Here is a 16,586-nt window from a genome sequence, read left to right as displayed (position 1 = left end):
CAAAAGGATGTAAATCATGACATCAAAAACATAAAAGAGTGTATATGTCAATCTTAATCTCCCAATTTGTCCTCCTCCTCCCTTCCCCTTTGGTAACCATAAGTTTGTTTGCTACAACTGTGACTCTATTTCTGTTTTGTAAATAAGTTCATTTGTATCATTTTTGTTCATTCCACAAATACACACTACTTTATATAAAATAGATAACTAATAAGAACCTACTGTATAGCACTGGGAACTCTTCTCAATATTCTATAATGGCCTATATGGGAAAAGAATCTAATAAAGAGTGGATATATGTATATGTATAACTGATTCACTTTGCTGTACAGCAGAAACTAACACAACATTGTAAATCAACTATACTCCAATAAAAACTAATTTAAAAAAATAAAAGAAGGGAGAGTAAAATAATGAAGTTTTGGATGCAAATCAAGTTAAAATGTTATCAGTATAAAATAGACTGTTATATCTTTAATAAGTTTTATGTAAGCCTCATTGCAACCACAAGGTAAAAACCTACAGTAGATTCATAAAAGATAAAAAGAAGAAAATCAAAGCACCCTACTAGGGAAAAATCATCAATTCACAAAGAATGCAGCAAGAGAGGAATAAAGGAAATATGAAAAGCCAGCATTAGTAAGTCCTTACCTATTGATAATTACTCTAAATGTAAATGCATTGAATTTTCCAATCAAAAGACGTGGAGTCGTTGAATGGATAAAAAAAAACAAGACTGTACTATATGCTGACTCCAAGAGACTTACTTCAGCTTTAGGGATACAAATAGGCTCAAAGTGAAGGGAATGAAAACAATATTTCATGCAAGGAGAACCCAAAAGAGAGTAGGAATAACTATATTTATATCAGACAAAATAGACTTTATGTCAAAAACAGTAATGAGACAAAAATGTCATTATATAATGATAAAGGTGTCAATTCATCAAGAAAATATAACAATTGTATTGTAAATATATAGGCACCCAACACTGGGATACCTAAATATATTAAGCAAATACTAACAGATCTGAAAGGAGAAATAGACTACAATACAACAATAGCAGGGGAGTTCAATATTCCACTTTCAATAATGGATAGGTCAATCAGACAGAAAATCAACAAGGAAAAATCAGATTTGAACCATATTGTAGATCAAATGAACCTAACAGACATATACAGAACATTTCATCCAATAGGATCAGAATACACATTTTTTTCTCTAGTACACACAGACCAATCTCATATGATAAGTCACAATGCAAGTCTTAGCAAATTTAAGAACACTGGAATCATATGAAGTATCTTTTCTAATCACAATGGTATGAAACTAGAAATCAATAACAGGAGGAAACTGGAAAATTCACAAATGAGTGGAAATTAGCAACACACTACTGAACAGCCAATGGGTCAAGAAGTAATTGAAAGGGAAATAAAAAGATATCTTGAAACAAACAAAAATGGAAACACAACATATCAAAACCTATGGGATGGTGCAAAAACAGTTCTGAAAGTGAAGTTCATTAGAATAAATGCCAACATTAAGAAAAAGAAAGATTTCAAATAAACAACTTAACTGTACACTTCAATAAACTAGGAAAAGAAAACAAACTAAGCCCAAAGTTAGCAGAAGGAAGGAAATGACAAAGATCAGAGCAGAAATAAATAAAATAAAGATCAGCAAAACAATAGAAACTATTAATGAAACTAAGAGCTGTTTTTGGGGGGTTTTTTTGCTTTTTTTTTTTGTTTTTGTGGTATGCGGGCCTCTCACTGTTGTGGCCTCTCCCGTTGCAGAGCACAGGTTCCGGACATGCAGGCTCAGCAGCCATGGCTTACGGGCCCAGCTTCTCCGCGGCATGTGGGATCTTCCTGGACCGGGGCATGAACCCGCATCCCCTGCATCGGCAGGCAGACTCTCAACCTCTGTGCCACCAGGGAAGCCCTAAGAGCTGTTTTTCAAAGATAAACATAATTGACAAAACTTTAGCTAGACTAAGAAAGGAAGAGAGAAGATGCAAATAAATAAAATCAGAAATGAAAGAAGAGACATTACAAATAATACCACAGAACTACAAAGGATCATAAAAGACCACTATAAACAATTATATACCAACAAACTCGATAACCTAGAAGAAATAAATTCCTAGAAACATACAACTTACCAAAACTGAATCATGAAGAAATAGAAAATATGAACAGACCAGTTACAATTGAATTAGTAATCAAAAACTTTCCAAAAGAGAAAAGCCCAGATCCAGATGGTAACACTGGTGGATCCTACCAAACATTTAAAGAAGAATTAATACCAAGCTTTCTCAGCCCATGTGCAGATGGACACAAACACTACTACATCAGGGTAAAAAAAGTGGAAACTGTGAGTCAGAAAAATTAGGTTGTTGTGAAAAATGACAGACAAAATTTTCCCAATTAGACCATCTTTGGAAATAGATTTTGTACAACTTTTCTGAATAGAACGTGTACATGGGTGTGCTTCAAGATACTTGGATTCTCATCTCTAGTCTAAGTGGCATAAGCAATTATAAATTTCTGGACTTCAGGTGCCTTAGCTGTAAAAATGGGTTTGGAGGTGAAAACAGATTATTTCCAAATTACTTCCAACTCAAAAAATTCAATTGTAGAGTTTGTTTGGGGCAGAGGACACAATGTTTAACCTCAAAAGTTTGCAAATAAATAAAAATTAAAACAGTAATAAGTATCACTTTACAGTTATAAAAGTCATATCTTTTTTCTTAAGAAGATTGTTATTTTCTATTGCTAATGGAAACTAATTTTGGAAGCTTTCTAGGTGCTTTTGAAGCATTTTAAAAATAGAATACTCTATGCATGGGATGTCCTTGTATCTTCCTCAAATTTCTAGATAGTTTCTGTTCAAAAAGCCCTTCTCTTCTTATTTCCATCTGCCTTATAATCAATTATACCTACTGTTTACTGCACTATATGGAATAATTGTCCTCTTTATCTTGTCTAAAAACATATGCAACCACCCTATTCCTGACACTTAGAAGGAGATTAATTATATTTAACCCAAAGGACACTTGCTTAACTAGGAATGCTAAATGTGTCAGCTACAGGCAAGGCCCAGCTGCCTGGTTGGCCATTTGGACATCCTTCATCTCTTCTCACTGATGCACAAATGTCTGAGGCCTTGCAGGTGAACCCCAGTGTGTTTGAACCCAGGGAAGTGTATTGTAAGCTGGTGCTCAGATAGTCAGGTGGCATGTGGTGCCAGGTCTCCATTTAACAACTTCATCAGTTTCTTTCTAGAGTTCAAGATTTTTACTCTGCAGAAATAAGAGCTGCTATTCAGCATAGTGCTATCACTTGTTTCCTCCCTTCTCAACCTCCAGAACTTATCCAATGCTGCATTGGATAAGTTCTGCAGGGGTTTGAACAATTGCTAATAAGGTAAAGGAAGATCTGGTGATTGGCTATCTTTCAGGCTTTGGTAAAGTTCCAAATTAGCTGCTGCTCTTATTGAAACTATGGTTAGCATCATAAATAAGCACTGAAAATGAAAAATATCCAGGAGTTTTAGATATATATATATATATACAGGACAAACATGTCAAGAACACATAGTTCCCTGTGCAGAGACATAACTCTTCATAAATCTTTCAGTACAGGGTGCTTGTGTGTTTGCAGGTACTTAGAAAAGTTTTATGTATATGTGTGTGTTTGCAGGTACTTAGAAAAGTTTTATGTATATGTGTGTGGGGGGGTATGACAAAATTTAGAAATAATTTAAAAGTTCAATATTGGGGAAATATTAATAATGATTCTTCAACATATAAAGCTATTTAGTTGATATTATAAAGCTTATATAACAATGTTAAACAATTATCATTTAATGTTAAATAAATATGGAAAATACAAACTATCTGTACTTTGATCTTATCTCTAAAAGTGTATGTATATAGACAAAATATGAAAAGGAACACATTATATTGTTGATATGGTAAAATAGTAGGATTTTTCTTCCTACTTTAAAGCTTAATTTCATTAAAATGTAATCTATAAGACACATATCAATATATATATTTATAAGGTTTCAATAAATAAGAAAATGAAATAAAGGACACTATTTGTCATGTACCAAGTCTTTTGTGTATTTGATCTCACAGCTATGTTTTGAGGCAGACATTATGCTCATTTTACAAATTAACAAACCAAGACAATTAACCAAGGATAAATTAATTGCCCAAGCTTACCATAGCAATAAGTGCAAAGTCAAATTCAGTGCTCTTTCAACTGTATCAAACACTTACAGTGCCAATGATTGAAATGAGGTGCAAACAAAATCTTTGTTAGCTTAGAATGAGTACATGTATCTGGAGAGAAAGAGAACAAAAAATCTTAAGCTTGAAAAACAATTCCTTTATAGAAATAGTTTACTCTTAGACAAATGATATGCCTAATTTTATTCTGTATTTTAAAAAGATGAAGTTATTTCCAGTAATTTTAGTGTTTCCAACTAGCAAAATCCTAAAATGACAACTCATCTATCAGCAATCAAGAGAAAATGTGTTTTGTCTCTACAGATATAAATTCCATTGGTGCACATGGACAGCATATGGCAAAGACAATGACATCCAGGCATCGGAGAGGAGCTCTCGGAACCAGGAGAACAAATGGTGATGGACAGCGACTCACAGAGGTTGATACAGATTAAGCAAGAGGTTTGGAGTATTTCTGCAGATAGGGGCAGCTGGCCATGGCCAAGTCAAGATAAAAAAGGTCATGATTGTTTCAGGCACATTGTCAGCAGTAGATATTAACAGAATGCCAAATAATAGGACCAGATACACCATAACCAAAAGAATGCCAAGAGAGTGGAATTACCACTATGACAATATAGGTCATTCCTGAATTTGTTCCCCCTCACTAGTAGAACAACTAACAACTATTCAAGAACAGACAACACCAAGAGAATCCTAGAACATAAGGATGATTCTGAAGCACCCCCCTCGAACCATGAGACAAAGCAAGGCTGCATTAGAAGGATAAGAGAAGGAGATGCATAGACACCACCTTGCCCTCCCCCCAGGCCAGTGCAACCCCATGCAGAGAGCTTTACCAGCTTTACAGCTGCTTCTTCCAATGTACCTGGGCATTCATTCAGAGCTGAATACAGCCTCCAGCTTGCCCAACCAGGGATCCTAACCAGAGCACATGGGAAGTTCTGTTATTCCACCCAACAGCCCTGCTTACCGTGGCACTTGAACAGAGAGCATAGCTTGTGGCTTTAATGTCTGTAAAGAAAAACTGGTGGCCTCATCTGACCAGGGAATTTAGTGCATACTCTTGCCTAATTTAGGGCCCCAAAAAAAGCTGTACAGACCCTGGGTCCCATCCTGCTGCCCTGCCAGTGCAGGGACACTAATTTGTAGCTTCATATACCAAGTAAATATAGTATCCAGTCCCAACCATCTAGTAAACTGGACCATAGAATACAGGCAACCACGGAGTCCATCCTAGAGTCTCAGGTGGGTAGAGAACCAAGCCAGCAGTCCTATTCAACTGTTTTCAGCCAGTGGCACACTCCCACCTTCAACCCCAGAGCTTAAACACTGCTTCACCCCAAAATAGACCATAATAGCAAGGCCTGCCTGCCCCAAAATATTAGTAGCAGACATGCCAGAAACCCAAACTGAGCTGATTGGTGAAAATTTGTCTCTTCCAAAGCAAACCTGTAAAGTCTGGAAGAGGAACCTGTTTACTCAAATGTGCAGATACCAATGTAAGGAATTAAGGATCATATATATATATATATATGACACCACCAAAGAAAACTAATAAATCTCCAAAAACTGATCCTAAAAAATGGTAATCTGTGAATTACCAGAAAAAGAATTCCAAATAATCCTCTTAAAGAAGTTTCATGAACTATATGAACACACAGACCTAAAACTAAGTGAAATTCAGGAAACAATGCAGGAATAAAAAAGAAAAAAATTGGCAAAGCAATAGAAACCTTCAAAACAAAACAAAATCGAAATCCTAGAGTTAAAAATGAAATAAATGAACTGAAGAATTCAATAGAGAGTTTCAAAAGCAGACTTAAGAATGGAGAAGAATCAGCAACCTGGAGCACAGGATATTCGAAATTATCCAGTGAGAGGAATAAAAAGTAAAAAGGATTTAAAAAATAAAGAAACCCTACTAGACTTGTGGGACACAATGAAAAGAAACAATACTCATATTATGGGAATTCCAGAAGGAGAAGAGGAAGAGAAAGGGGTAGAAAGTGTATTTAAAGCAATAATGATTAAAAACTCCATGAACCTGGGGAAAGAAATGGACATCCAGATCTATGAGGTTCAAAAGATCTTAAATAGGTTGAACCTGACTAGGGCCACATCAATACACATTATAATTAAATTGTCAAAAGTCAAAGACAAAACAAAAAATGCAATAACAGAGAGATAAAAGAGATAGATTACAAATAAGGAAACCTCCATAAGTCTGTCAGCAGATTTATCAACATAAACTTTTCAGACCAGGAGAGGAAGGGATGACATATTCAAAATATTGAAAGAAAATAACTGTCAACCAAGAATACTAAGCCCTGCAGAACTGTTCTTCAGAAATGAAGGAGGGATAAAGACTTTCCCAAACAAACAAAAGCTGAGCGAGTTCATTACCACCAGAACTGCCTTACCAAAATGCTAAAGGAGTTCTTTGAGTGGAAGTGAAAGAACACTAATTATCATCACAAAAACACAAAAAGGTAGCATAAATCTCATTGGTAATTGTGAATATATAGTCATAGTTAGATCTGCAGCATGGTAATAGTGGTGCATAACTCATTTACAAACCTAGTTTAAAAGTTAAGAAGAACACAGAAAAATAATAATAAATGCAATAAACTGTCTTTACTTACACAATACAAAAAACATGTAAATTGTAACAAAAATAACTTCAAATGTGAGGGGTAGAAAAAGTAACAATGTAAAGTATATGAATTCTATTAAAGTTAACTTGTTATCAGTTTAAAATAGGGTGTTATAAATGTAAGGTATTTTATGTAAGCCTCATGGTAACCACAAGGGAAGATCTTGTAGTAATTACACGGAAGAAAATGTTAAAGTCAAAGCACACTGATACAAAAAGACATCAAAACATACAAAAAAAGACAGCAGATAAGAAAAGAGAGAACAATGGACCTACAAAACAACCAGAAAGCAATTAACAAAATGGCAATAGTAAGTCCTTACTTATCAATAATTACTTTAAACATGAATGAATTAAATTCTCCAATCAAAAGGCATTGAATGGCTGGTTGGATTAAAAACAAAAATAACGTCCAACAATATGCTGCCTACAAGAGACTCACTTTAGCCTTAAAGCTATACATGGATGGAGAGTGAGGGATAGAAAAAGACATTTCAAGCAAACGGTAACAACAACAACAAAAAATCAGGGGTAGCTATACTTATATAAGACAAAGTAAACATTTTTAAACTAAAAATGGTAATAAAAAGAGACAAAGAAGATCATTATATAATGATAAAGGGGTCACTTTATCAAGAAGATATACAAATTGTAAATATTTATGGACCCAATATCAGAACACCTAAATATATAAAGCAAAAACTAACAGAGCTAAAAGGAGAAATGAAGAGTAATACAATAATAGCTGGAGATTTAATACCACTTATTCAAGAGTGGATACATCATTCGGAGAATCAATTAGCACACAGTGATTTGAACAACACTATAGATCATATGGACCTAACAGACACATATAGAACATTTTATCCAACAACAGCAGAATACACATACTTCTCAAGTGCACATGGAACATTTTCCAGGATAGACCAGAACTTATGGAATGCAGCAAAAGCAGTTCTAAGAAGGAAGTTCATAGCTATAAACATCTACATTAAGAAGCAAGAAAGATCCCAAATAAATGACCTAACTGTACACGTTAAGGAACTAGAAAAAGAAGAGCAAACTGAGCCCAAAATTAGTAGAAGAAAGGAAATGATTTGAGGTGAGAGCAGAAATAAATGAAATAGAGAACAGAAAAACAATAGGAAAAATAACCAAATTAAGAGGTGGTTCTTTGAAAAGATAAAATTCACAAACCCTTAGCTTGACTAACCAAAGAAAAAAGAGAAAGAACCCAAGTCAACAAAATTCTAAATGAAAAAGGAGAAGTTACCACAGAAATACAAAGAATTATAAGAGGCTACTATGAACACCTATATGATGACAAATTGGACAACCTGGAAGAAACTGAAAAATTCTTAGAAACTTACCAAGCCTGAATCAGTCTTTGGCTATCATCAAACAGATAAGAGGTAACAAATGTTGGCATAGATGTAGAGAAGACAGAACCCTTGTGCACTGTTGGTGGGATTGAAAATTAGTACAATCACTATGGGAAACACTATAGAGTTTCCTCAAAAAATTAAAAAATATCATAAGATCCAACAATTCCACTTCTGGGAATATATCCTAAGAAAATGAATACACTAACTTAAAAAGATATCTGCAGCCTCAAATTTTATTGCAACATTATTTACAATAACCAAGATATGGAAACAATCTAAATGTCCATATACGGATGAACTGAATAAAGAAGATGTAACATGTATATACAATGGAATATTAGTCATAAAAAATGAGAAAATCCTACCATTTGCAATTACAATGGATGGACCTTGAAGGCATGATGCTAAGTAAGTAAGGCAAGGAAAGACATACTATATGATCTCACTTATATGTGGAATCTATAAAACAAAACAAAACAAAAACAAACACAACAACAAAAATCTCATAGAAAAAGAGGTCAGACTTGTGGTTACCAGAATACCAGAGGCAGAGGGTGGGGTGAGGGGGAATGGGAGGCAGGTGATGAAAAGGTATAAACTTCCAGTTACTGTATTAATAAGTACTGGTGATGTAATATACAACATGATGACTATAGTTAGCACTGCTCTGTGATATATAGGAAAGTTAAGAGAATAAATCCTAAGAATTCTCATCACATGGAAATTTTTTTCTTTTTCTTTAATCTTTCCTTCTTTTTATTCTGTCTATATGAGATGACAGATGTTAGTTGAACCTGAGTCATTTCACAATATATGTAGATCATACTGTGTTCCTTAAACTTGCACAGTGATACATGCCAATTATTTCTCAATAAAACTGGAAAGAAAAAGAATACCAGATGAGTCCCATCTCAGCCAAGACTAGTAAGGACCCCAAAGACACAGAAAGGATGCTGTCACTCCAAAGCACAAGGTCACAGGTGCCCTTCTTCCTCCAAACAATCAGATGCCACACTGGGTACAAGCAGAAGAGAAGGAACAGAATCTATGAGGCTAAGTACCTACAAAATGATATTGATTAAAGGGATTACTTAGAATATTAGTTTGGATAGTCCTAAATCAGATTAGATTAAATGAATGTTCCTTTATATCAATTGGATGAGGATCATGAAGAAACAGCATATCAGTTTTAAGCAAGATGAATTCTGTGCCTTTAGTACGAGTGCAGTTAAATTATCATCTGTATTAACACACACAAATCCCCTCATACACTGTGTGTGTATGCATTTATTCTCATAAGTAAATGTGTACACACACATATTCATATATATTATTGACAGTACAACTACTGCTCCAGTGGTTTTTACCACACTAGAGAATGTATAAATCATCTGATCAGGAATCTATTTGCCAAATACCTGGATCTGTTTTACACATGGATTTTGTTATTTCATATCACTTGTAATTCACATTCACGTGGAGCTGGGAATGTTTTTGAAATATTACTGAAATACTAATTGTAGCATATTCTCAAATGCTTTTACAGCTCCCCCAAATTTAATCTTTACTTCGATTCTTTGTTAACACCTTTACTACAGCACTAGCCATCTCTTCTCTCACTTATTTTTAACCGTTCAAAAGTGAGAAAAGACTGGAGTTGTATTTCTCTTATAATTGTATAAAATATACATACAGTTTCTACCTTAATTTACCCAGAAAATGCTTTCTTCTCTGTGTGTTGCATAGAAAGTGTTCTATATGCCTGCAATTGAAGAAAATATGTCACTTGCAGTCGAACTCTTATCTGAAATATTTTCCTCATTATTTAAAAACCTACAACCCTTACTTTTTTAATTGAATAATTACATGTGCAGCAGTTTGTTTTAAATGGACCACAAAGTCACTTTTAGGGTATATGTGTGTATGTGGTGTGTGTATGTATATGTATGAACATGTGTTTATATCTAGATATGTACATATGAAATACAAATTATGATATATAACAGTGTTACATGTCATATAATATGAAATATATATATATAAGATTTACACATATATCTAGGTACATGTATTTTACACACATAGCTTATTTACACACACACATAAATTTTGATCAAGTTTTATTTTCAGCCATGTACAATTTTGTGAGTTAGCTGGACCTACTTATTAGCTGGGCTTACTTATTTAAAAAGGTTTTTGTTGCAAAAAATCCCACTGTAAACTTTTTTTTAATTGAAGTATAGCTGATTTACAACATTGTGTTAATTTCAATTGTACAGTAAAGTGGTTCAGTTTTATATATATGTATATGTTTTTTCAGATTCTTTTCCATTACAGGAAATGTAATGGAAAAGAATGTAGATTATTACAAGATATTGAATATAGTTCCCTGTGTTATACAGCAAATCCTTGTTGCTTATGTATTTTATGTGTAGTGGTTTGTATCTGTTAATCACATATGACTATAAACTCCTTGAATGTCCCTCCATCCATTTTTTAAAAATTTGTAATGAATATCAAACATAAGTTTAAAGAAAATGAAGGCCTCAGAAAATTAGGATGACAGTTCAATTGTTTTTACCAAACTGGGATATTTTGAGATTGAGAAAATAAAGCACTTTTTATGTCATGTTGATAGACATCAAATGGGACTGTTATGAACAAAGCAATGAGAATGACCAACCCACTAAAATGTAGGCTCTATGCTCTATGATCCCATTATGGAAGAAGATGCAGAGCTAGCCTACCTCTGTCCTTCGGTGCTGGTGTTGGACGGGGTTTGGACAGTGTGCTTGTGGGGTTTGGTCTGACAGCAGACAGAGCCTATCCTTCTCTCCAAGTGACTCTCCTTCAGGCGCTGAGTCACTGCTCGGTCAACACCTGCATAATACCTCAGTCCTGCTGCCAGCTTTTCTCACTCCATCATTCATTCCCTCCCCACCCTCCCCAACACTTCAATGAAAGCCTGCTTCCCAAGCTGCAATAAATAAAGACGGGAAAAGAAACGGCTTCACCAGAATTTAGCATGGGACCTAAACCAGTTTCTCATGATTGACCAACATTTATTTCACAGATTTAACATGGTGCTTTCTAAGAAAAGAAGATTAATCCAGAAGTTTTCTTCTCTGTGTGGTAGATAGAGGTCTGTCATCTTTTGATGTGTTTTTCTTTGTACATTTTCATTCTGAAACTCAAATTTCAGCATCACTCATCCTGAAGTTTCTCTCTGGAGAAAGATGTCTTTTCTTATCGTATTTTCATTTCTCTGAAAAAAACCTTATGTTTTAATACCTCAATCTCAGCACTATTCTTATTATATATTGAATACTTGCTTGAGGAAGATATGAGTGAGAGAAAGTTGGCACTTCCTTTTCTATGGGCAAAAAATGAAAAGTTAATTTTAATATTAGAATTTATTTTAGATTAGTATATTCAGGAGAATGCACATAGTATAATTTCAATTTTCCCCCAAACCCCTTCTGAAAAGGAAGCCTCCTGGATTGTTTACACCTAACTCAACAGCTATTAGATTTTCTTTTCTCTCTTATCACAAGTTTCAGATTCTAAATTTCATACCTCCTATCAGAAGGATCCTTTGTTCCAGCTGCCCAAACTTTCTATTGTCAAGAAATTGCTCAATGACCTCCAGAATCCTGCCTTTTAATTACATCATCTGATGGACTTTTTAAAAAGTGACTTTTAATGAACCACACATAAGATCAGTAAACTATCAAGAATTCTGATCCCAAAGGGTCTCCGACAAAGCAAGTTTGTTTTTGGGGGGTGGGATGAGGGGCGGGTACCAAGATGACCTCAAGCAGAAAATAACATGGACTTTAGTTACATCATCAGGAAGGTGCAAATGTTTCTGTTTCATGAAGACTCCAGGGGCTGAGACCCACAGCGGGTGTGAGAAGAGCCTTCTGGTAGACCCCAGGCCTGAACACTTGCATAAACTGGAGCCCAAGTCTTCATCTCTGCCACAAACCTCCACTTTGATGCCAGTGTGAAGCCTGGGCATTTTCCTGCTGCTGAGAGAGGCTCTGAGGTCTGGAGGACTTGAGACAGTTGAGTTGAGCCTACCTGTGTCAGTTTGAAGTCAGTGCCCATGACATCCATGGCAGGAACCAAGTCAATCTTTGAAGAATGATATCACAGCAAAGACGTAAGTATTAAGGCAACATAAGGCAAGAGGTCATAACCAGAAAAAAAGCTGAAAACAGGTAGGAAATGTGGACCAAGGGAACAGGATACAGTAGAGACTGCAAACACCACAAGGAACCTAAGAGCATAATTTGTTTATGACTGTAGCCTCAGTGCCTGGCACAGACACAGTAAACACTCATGAAATATTAAACACATGCATGAATGAATTACTGACGTGAAATGAGACTGCCCAACCAATTAAAAGTACAAATCTTGACAGATTGGGACAATGTTACAGATACATTATCAAACAGAATGGAGAAACTAGAGGATGCAGGGAGTTGTCAGATTGCTCTACCCTTGAAATAATCTCCAACAAGACTTAAAAAATCAATTACCTTATGTCATTATATTTCCTGGATGGCTAGGGATAGAATATCTAATTCCTTAGTCCTAATATTCAAGGACCCTATGATTTGATGCATGAAACGAACAGCATACAGAGAGGATTTACAATAGCTAAGGGATATCTTGAGCAGAAAAGTACAGTTGATAAAGTCAAGATGGTGGAAATTAAGCTCAGATTATGAAGAGAAAGCACAGACATGTACATTAGACACAGTTTGTGTATACAAGGATGAACTTTGTCTCCCCTGTAATTCCAGTGTAAAAGATAAGACATGTAACAGTCAACACTATCCAACCAAGTCAGAATATTTTATTTAAAGTAAATACTTAATGTCTTAGTTTGGGCTGCCATAACAAAATACCATAGACTGCATGCATTATAAACAACAGCAATTTATTTCTTGCAGTTCTGGAGGCTAAAAGTCTGAGATCAGGGTGCCAGCATGGTCGGTTTCTGGTGAGAGCACTTTTCTGGTTGCAGACTGCCCTTTTCTTATACATTCACAGGGCAGAAACAGAGCAAGGGAACATTCTGGGTTCTCTTATAAGAACACTAATTCAAAGACTCCACACCTTAATATCATCATGATGGGAGTTAAGATTTCAACACATGCCTTGGGGTGACACAAGCATTCAGTTATTTGCACTTAGCTTTCACAATAGTTAAGTGGGAACAAAACTGTGAGGTCATAGATTCATGACCTGATTCCTTCTTTAGGGAAACCAGCTTTGTTTACATTCAGGGTGAAACTGAATAAAACTCTCTGTTTGCTTCAAGTTAATATACCTTGTGAACCTCAGCTTCTTATGAAATCAAAAAGCTGCAACCTATTTTAAATAACTAAAAGGAAGCATAGCTTTGATGCACCCCTTCTTCCAGGCTTGAGGAGTCTCAGAAAGGAGAGCTGCAAATGCTAACTGGGTGACAATAGGTTTGACAAAACATAGCATCACTTTTGCAATAGGGAGCTATGAAGTTAACCAACAATCACCACTTTACTTTAAAAATTTTCCCACTTCTTCTCTTCAGAACTTTGCAGAGATCTCCTCTTGGTAATTAATATGTTTCTGCTTTCAGAAATGACAGGCTAAAGTCTATTTACCCAGATGGAAGCAAGCTGTTTTTTGGCTTCTCTCCTTTGAGTAGCAGCCAATGTAACCATGGGTTTCTGAGTGAAATTCCAATGCAGAGATTCCCAAACCTCTGGCTGGTAGGAAAAGCACTCAATGTCTACCCTATTTGTGCCAATCAGGAAGAAGGATTAAGAAATATAAAAATATAAATTGATATCTACATATTCAGCTATTTCCAGATCAGTTTAGAGAGGTAATCTGATAGGGCTTTTTGTTAAAAATTATAATTATAAATACTATATAAAATATAATTTATTAAACTAATTATTATAAAAAATTTTACTACATTAATGAGACCTCCTGTTCTTCTCACACACAGAACATTTTATTGTAATACACCTCCCTTCTCTCTCTCCCATGCACACACACACAATATGTGTTTGTGTGTATATGTTTGTGTGTATATCAGATTGATGGGCATATCACTGAATAGTAAGATCAAGCAAATCTGAGTGGTGAGAAAGGAAAATCTCTAAATGTCTGCTTACTTACAAAATTAATTCAATAAACAGTCATAGTTGAGAAGGATAAAAAGACTTTCTTGTGCATAAAACATTATATTTGTCTCGAGTTGTACAGAGAGCAGAAGTTTGATTTAAGAGAAATGTGGGCATATGTTCTTTCAAAGCTGGAAAATATGGTTCTGGTCAAGTCAATGTCTCTGAGAGAAACTTCAGAATGTAAACATTACCTCAACATTGTGCTCTTTCATGGAGAGAGCATGATTCTTCTTAGCTGAGGGCAATCTTTTTGCAGAAGGTAAAAAGGGTAACAAGAGGGAAAGAATGGGCTACTTCCCACTCGTGGGCATCTTTCTGTGGTTCATTACAAAATACAAGTCATCTTGAAATACAAATTTATGGGTAACTTGAACAGCAAAAAGTAGAAGCCAGAACGGGTATATCTGAGAAGAACTAGGGAGCAACTTAAAGATGGGCCAATTATCAGGACTAACACTGAAAGGTGGATGAAATAATAACCCTTTTCAGGGAAAAGGTGTAGAAGGGCAATGATTGGTACTAAGTCTACTTTACAGTGTGTTCAACCAACATGAGCTCATTTTGACCCACACTATAGGTTTTTGCAGTATTATCCATATATTACACATGTGGAAATGGAATCAGGTTAGATAAGTTGTCCATGGCCACACAGCTAGTAAAGGCTGGAATCAGAATTCAAACCTAGGCTGCCATCCAAACCCAGTGATATGTCGAGGTTGGATAAGGGGTTCTGTATTTCACCAAAATAATAGAGTAATACTTTAAAGTTAAATAATGTGCTGAACAGAGAAAATTTCATCATGTCTGAACATCTCTTTCAATCCATTTAAATAATTGTGAAGACAAAAATGACCTTTTTTTTCCCTCTACATATTAAAGAGTGGAAATAAATGTGTTTACCAAAGTTTACAGTATTCTAAATCAGTAGTTCTTGAAGAAATGAATGACCACATGTCCTAGGAATTTAGATTATACAATTTATTTTTATAAATATATATTTAAATAGGTCTTTGTGTACGTATGCACATAAGATGTAAATGCAGAGAATATTTTCACTAAATAGAGGTTCATTGACTTTTCTTTCAATAATTCCCAATACTTCTTTATCCTTTTTGTTTGTTCATTTGTTTGTTTTTGTTTGTTTTGTTTGATTATCTTAAAATTTTAGGAAATTTTCTTTTTGGAGATAACTTCAGATATGTTCTCAAACCAGCCTTTCTGGAAAGTTCTGGTATTAAACCAAAACCATCAGCAAAAATCCTAAAATGTCTTTAAGAAAATGGTGCATTTTCAAGCCTTCATGAATGCAGACTGTCATTAACTTTGTTGGTATCATTATAGACTTAGACATTTCTAAGGAGATAAGGTTATGTCCCTGGGAACTTTCTCAGAAGTCCAACCCCAAACAAGGAAACCCTGTCCAGAAAAGACATGCTCTAGAGTAAAGACCAAGATTAAGAAAAGGAGACGGTGGAGTTAGGATCCATGAGTACATCACAGGCACAAGAACGAGTGGCACTTAAATACTGGAACAAAACAGGTGGAGGTCAAGAGCAAAAGAACTGGCAGAGCACACCCCTGAGCAAATAGGGTTCCATAGTTGAAGTGGAAAGTCTTGTCAAGCTATCTGTAGAGTTTTGAGAAAACTGAGGCTGTTTAAATCACAGTAGAGGTTGACCCTGAGTGCTGTTTAATCATTCTCGTTCCCACATATGAATCTTTTTTAAGACTCTCTACTGAAGACATGTTTTTATTTCAAAACTTAACATACTGTCTGGCTCTGACTCTTCTTCCAATTCCTGTCCTTCTAAATTATTTTTGAGAGCTAATTAGTTTGAGTGTCATTTTCAACTGCTACTTTGGAAGATAAGGTACATGCCTCATATTGTGCACTTACTGCTGTGCACATCTGTGCTCCATATCTGTCTGCAGGGATTTTGAAGATTAACATATCTTTAAAGGAAAAACAGGGTTATAATCAAAGGCATGTATTTCTTTTTTTTTTCTTCACAACTTTATTAGAATATAATTGCTTTACTGTGTTGTGTTTCTGCTGTACAATAAAGTGAATCAGCTATATGTATAAATATATCCCCATATC

The sequence above is a fragment of the Leucopleurus acutus genome (genome assembly GCF_964270905.1).
Source record: "Leucopleurus acutus genome assembly, chromosome: 6".
Classification (NCBI taxonomy): domain Eukaryota; kingdom Metazoa; phylum Chordata; class Mammalia; order Artiodactyla; family Delphinidae; genus Leucopleurus; species Leucopleurus acutus.
The sequence above is the reverse complement of the archived record's forward strand: the minus strand, read 5'-3'. Positions refer to the sequence as shown.